Source organism: Neoarius graeffei, chromosome 15, assembly GCF_027579695.1.
Source record: "Neoarius graeffei isolate fNeoGra1 chromosome 15, fNeoGra1.pri, whole genome shotgun sequence".
In the NCBI taxonomy this organism is placed as follows: domain Eukaryota; kingdom Metazoa; phylum Chordata; class Actinopteri; order Siluriformes; family Ariidae; genus Neoarius; species Neoarius graeffei.
In genome coordinates this window covers 41,078,500-41,084,499 of record NC_083583.1, presented here as the reverse complement: position 1 = coordinate 41,084,499, position 6,000 = coordinate 41,078,500, and the positions used below count along the sequence as shown (strand labels likewise).

At 39.3% G+C, this 6,000-nt stretch overlaps 1 protein-coding gene across 2 annotated transcripts in view; it reads left to right on the top strand.

Moving 5' to 3' along the window:
- plekhb2 (pleckstrin homology domain containing, family B (evectins) member 2) overlaps nt 1–1,466 on the top strand; it is a 5,807-nt gene extending 4,341 nt beyond the window's left edge. For both annotated transcript variants that reach the window (XM_060941329.1, XM_060941328.1), the window contains exon 8: nt 1–1,466. This exon is cut by the window's left edge and continues 595 nt beyond it. The gene's annotated coding sequence lies outside the window, so the exon portion shown is untranslated.
- Nucleotides 1,467–6,000: the final 4,534 nt, after the last annotated feature.

Here is a 6,000-nt window from a genome sequence, read left to right as displayed (position 1 = left end):
ATCAAACTGGATAAAAATGAGATGACATTTGCTTTAAACTTTAACAGTAGGTTTGCTGATTCCTGAACTTAACTACTGATCAATTGGTGGAAACTTGAAATATGAATAGTGCAATAATTAATGCATGTTGGAAAGATTCTGATCTTGATTTTGTTTTAGGTCAATGATGGCCTTATTTGGGATGCTTTAAGACTTGTGCATACTTCCATTGTGGCCTTACAAGGAGACCTAGAACAAGCAAACCAGATGCTAGAAATAATGCGATATTTTGAGATTTTTCCCCCATTAATAAGTACTTTAACCAGTTGTAGCAGTGAATTAAAATTCAAATGGACACATCCTGTTGAGCTAGTTTGGTGGAAAAATGCAAATGTTTATAGTGCGTCGTATTGCTGAAAACATAAACTCCATTAATTCATTGTTTATCAGTTTGCCTTACTCCAAATCAGGTGAATACAGTTAAGATGCATTTTATTTTCCTTTCTGCACCAAAAGGTTGGACTTATAAACACCTGGCACCACAGTCAGAAAATGCACCAATTGATGACCCTCACCAGATCTCAGAGTTGGATATGAATATCTGCTCTGTTTGCGCTAATTCCATAGCAGCAAAGATGTTTAATGTATATTAGAATATCAGAAAAGCACTCCTGGTTTGCACTGGTGTGAGAGCTTGTTGTTCTGGCTCTGGCTTTACTCTTTTTCTGTCTGTTCTTCACTGAACCCTCATTTATTCTATACCTCTAAAGCTGTTATAATAATAGTAGAATTTATATGTTCCTTTTTTGGAAAATAATTTTTTTAAAAGCTTCTCTCCAATTTGAGTGTTATTTATTTGGTTTGGGTTTGTGGAAAATGTCTGTAATGCTTTGGGTTGTGGTATCTCTGTTTCTACATTGTTTTTATTTTGTTGTTGTTTTGTGAAGAAGTTAAAAGGAGCAGCCTATTTTAACCCATTAACCCAAAATGAGCAAACGAATGCTCTCTGAATAACATCCAAGGGACTCTGACCTCCCATAATAATGTAAGGAGAAATACTTGGTGTACACAGGGCACTGGATTTTCACCTTTTCTTCTGCTCAGTTTTTCATTCGGTATACTTTGACAATAATTATGGTTTACATTAGACCATATTAATTATTGACTACATTAACTGTCTGTTTACTTGAACATTGTGTTTACATGAGCAATGGTATGTTGAATTGGTTTTAAACTGAAGTCATTGTTTAATAAAATTTTCCCTTCAACATTTTATCACATTGAGTATTACGGATATTTGTTTGTGAACCAGTAACCAAAACATGTATATCTGATAAATACTTTCTGAAGCTACTTTTGTTTGTTGTATTTAACTTTTACTGTCTTATTCTTGGTCCAGTATACCTGCACATACACTATTTGTTGTTGAACCAGTTTGTATTTCCATGTTATACTATCATGAAATTAATTAAAGTAAGCAACCTAAATTGCAGTGTACATGTTTTCTATGTTCTTCCAACAGTATTTTTATTAAAAAGTTGCATTTCTGAAATGCTCTAGACCTGGAAAGTGCCACTGGGTCCCTGTTGCAGGTTCAAGGGCGTTATCCTGTGCAGGGTCACAGGCAAGCTGGAGCCTATCTCAGCTGACTATGGGCATATATTGCGGGGGGGACCTGGCTCGAGGTGTGGGGTTTGTTTGTTTTTTCACTGGATTTTAGAATACTTAAAGCAACAGAAAAAACGTGAAATCACTTAGTTGGGGGGCTTCTGCAGAAACACAAGGAAAAAACACTTCATCATTAAAAGATATAGGTGTGATTTCTAGTCATGACAGAAAATTACAAATAGTTTAAAAAATAGATTAATTAGCAGAAATCAGTCTAACCTGTTTAAAAAGATATTCAGTAAAAGTTGAACCTGTATGATGGTCATTATTCTTAAAGGTTATCTGAAATAAAAATAATTATTATGCATAGCATTTTCCTGTGTCTTGCAAGAACAATATCATGCGGCAGAGATGAGATCGTTTTGATGTGCTGAGGATCACTTTTCTTCATTTTGGCATTGTTTTCCTACCTCTTGAGGTAAACAGTATGGCCCTACAGAAACAGCTGAACGCAAGCTGAGCTTTAACTAATTAACATAACTGGAACTGTGTCACACCAAGATGGTGATGCACGGAAAACATCGTGACTGCATCGACCTCAGAGAGTTTTGAGTTGCAGGTATGCAATTTGTGGTTGACCTTCATGAATAGATCCGTGAAACAAAAGATGAACGTATCTTTTCTCTGTTGCTGCTTTGTGTTATTGCTTCTTTCTCTGTAAGATCAAAACATTAGGTGTATAACTCCATACTCACTACCGTGGAGTCAAGCTCATGCATTCTAAGGCTAAGATAGCTAAGTGCTAGCTAGAATGATTTAGTTATCTGTCCAGAAAAATGACACTTCATCGAACCTTGCTCTATCTTGCAGTTGTACTCACTAGGCAGGCTTTCCTTTTCTTTTCCGCTGGCTTTTAGCTGGTGGGAGAGACGAGTCTGCATAGGCGGTTTTAAACGGGGGCCAGTGCCCCTGTAAAATTGCTCCTGGCCCCTGTTGTGGCCCCTGTGCTGAACAGGTAACAAGATTTATTAATTTTGACGTGCGCTGGCTCGAAGATCGGAACTGACATGACGGAGTGTTCTACACAGACTCCTTAAAGCGCTACACGCACACTGTTACCTGCAGCAGAAAGACCCGCAGCAGCGCGAATTGTAAACTTCGGACACAGATAACAGCTGCAGCCCTGCAAGGACTAGGCTACTGCGAAGAGGCGAAGGTAAGGAAAATTATTCAATTTCGTAACGTCAGTGTTTGCACATATCCATGTTTTACTGTTGTTGTTCACTACAATAATAAATACGTTTTATTGCGCTTTCTTAAAAGTGCGTTGCACAGCAATAAGTAGCCTAACTTAATATTTTTGGGAAATGGGTAAAATAACCGACAGTGTTTAACCTTCTTGTAAAACTTTAATGGCCTTTTGATATGTAGAGGCTACATTCCTCTCCGTTTACTTTTTAGTATAGACCTACTGTAGGCTGTCATCATGGAAAGGAGCAAGAAGGACATTATGTCCTTTTTTGCCCCTGTTGGCAAAAAGCAACATAGAGTAAGGAAGATGAAGATTATGAAAGAGGAGAGAGAGCCAGAGGTGGTGGTTGGAGAGGTGGAAAGTGAGGCATCTGAAAGGCAATCTGAGAGTGAGGATGAAGACATTCAGGATCAGATTGAGGGACAACCCAACAAGTCATTGGGACAACCAGATTCACCATGCATATCAAGTACAGCACAGGTTTGTGATGTTGAACAAATGTATGTGTGTGAGCAGTGTTGACCTACAATTCATATAGCCTACCCTGAAAGTGTGAAGTCTGAATAATAATTAATAAATATAAAATACAAATAATAGATATAATAATAAATGAATAATGATAAATAAGTGTTGTTCTCAGTCGCACTCTCATATTTACTGTATTCATCTTTCTCCAGATATCAGCAAGTGCTTGGACAACACTCCAGTGCAGCCACGTCTGAAGAAAAGGTTCATTGTATGAAAAAATAGAAATCTTATTTTACAAAAAAGAGAAACATGGTTTTAAGATTTACTGAGCACAATTTATTTTATGTTTAGGCTATTGAGACAGAATGTTTATCTCATTGTATTTATGCTCAATGTATTTTGTTTTGGTTTTAAATAAACTAAACAAAACATTTTGAACGCCTAAATATTGCCATGTTTTGCTCATTTGTGCCCCCCTGAAAAAACACTGGCCCCACCTCGGCCCCCCTAGTAATTTTGGTCTAGAACCGCCAGTGCGAGTCTGCCATGTTTGCCCACGCTGACTTGTTTTGATCAAACATGCCCCATGGTGGTCACGTGATATTGCTGCTCACTTGCTTTGGCAATCTCCGGAATCGTAAAATGCGGGACACATTTTATCTCGGTAAAACATTTACACATAAGATACACGATGTGTGCAGCAGCAAAACGTCTCAAAAATCCAACAGCAATAGAGAGAGAACATCTCATCTCTAGCCACTTTATCCTGTTCTACAGGGTCGCAGGCAAGCTGGAGCCTATCCCAGCTGACTACGGGCGAAAGGCGGGGTACACCCTGGACAAGTCGCCAGGTCATCACAGGGCTGACACATAGACACAGACAACCATTCACACTCACATTCACACCTACGGTCAATTTAGAGTCACCAGTTAACCTAACCTGCATGTCTTTGGACTGTGGGGGAAACCGGAGCACCCGGAGGAAACCCACGCGGACACGGGGAGAACATGCAAACTCCACACAGAAAGGCCCTCGCCGGCCCCGGGGCTCGAACCCAGGACCTTCTTGCTGTGAGGCGACAGCGCTAACCACTACACCACCGTGCCGCCCCCTTTGGTAATTTCTTGGATAAATTTCATTTATTTGTCATTTGGAAATCAGAATTTCTCTTTTAAATTTCATTCTGCACTGAAAGCTGTTCATATTGTTTGTTTGAATATAGTGAAATAAAATTTAAGTGATTTCCCTAACATCAAGAATAATTGTGATTAATAATCATGATTACAATTTTGATCAAGATAATCGTGATTATCATTTTTCCATAATCGTGCAGCCCTACTAATTACCATTCGGTTTATTGAGGTGCACAGCAGTACATACATAGTTGCAACAACTCACATAAAACAAAACAAAGACTGATATTCGGTTGGTTGAGCTGAGCAGACTGCACAGGTTGCGAGCTCGAGCTTGGTTGCTATGGTTACCCACAACAAGTTTGACAGGCATATCGGGGTCAGCTCCTAGTTCAGGACCCTAACACGGCATGATGAAGGGTGCCAAACCGAAAAGGCAGAAAACGACTGCATCGTTTTTTCAAAAAACAACGACTGTAAGTAAACTGTGCCTTACTTTATCATATCACCTTGCAATTTTTTGATAGTCTGTTCAAAGTAATGTCGTAGTGAAAGTAAAATCCTACGGAGTAGAGATGCCTTTCTGGTAGCCTCCTTCTTTCAGTGGTAGCCTGTAGATACAGTGCTCAGAAGGCAGTTTTAAGGGCATCAGAGTATATTCCTCGCACAACACATGTTGGGGGTGGGGTTGGGGTTGGTTTGCTGGCAGCTTTGTCCTCCCCAGTTCAAAAAACGTATCTGCGCCCCTGACTTCAGACCGTCTTTGATCACCCTGGAGCTGATCATTGGCTGAGTCTGCCATTCTGGCTATTCTTCAATCCATTCGAATGGTAGTCTTCTGTTTTCTTCCACATCTCTCTGGCTTTGCTGTCCATTTTAAAGCACTGGAGATCATTTTAGCCGAGCAGCCCATCATTTTCTGCACTTCTTTACAGTATACGTTTTACCTCTCCAATCAACGTTTTAATCAAAGCACGCTGTTCTTCTGAACAATGTCTGGAACGACCCATGTTTCTCAGGTTTTCAGAGAGAAATGGATGTACAACATGTGCTGGCTTCATCCTTAAATTAGGGCCACCTGACTGACATCTGTTTTTTCACAGAATGAATGATCTCACTAATTAAACTCCACACTGCTATTATTTTGAACACGTCCCTTTCACTTAATTATTCGATTACACAGACTCAGGAGCATGCATATCATGAATGTTGGGTCTGTTGGTTTTCTATGACTCTACTACACCTACTGGTAAATTATTTGCCATGTAGTAATATAATTTCCACCAAAAACAGTGATTGATCTGGTTAGTTGTGCTGGACTGCTATTATTTTGAACACAAGTGTACAATAGGAAACATCATTTTTGGCCTTCAAGACAAACTCAAATACAGATTACACAAACCAGTATAAGCTGAAAATCAGTGATGATAAAAATCATATTTCATTGTTTGACGATTGCTGCACCACAAGAATGCTTGTGTTTCCTAAATCTCATATGAGTGAACAACTTCTTACACTTGGAGCATTGATATGCCTTCTTTCCTGTGTGAATGTGTTGG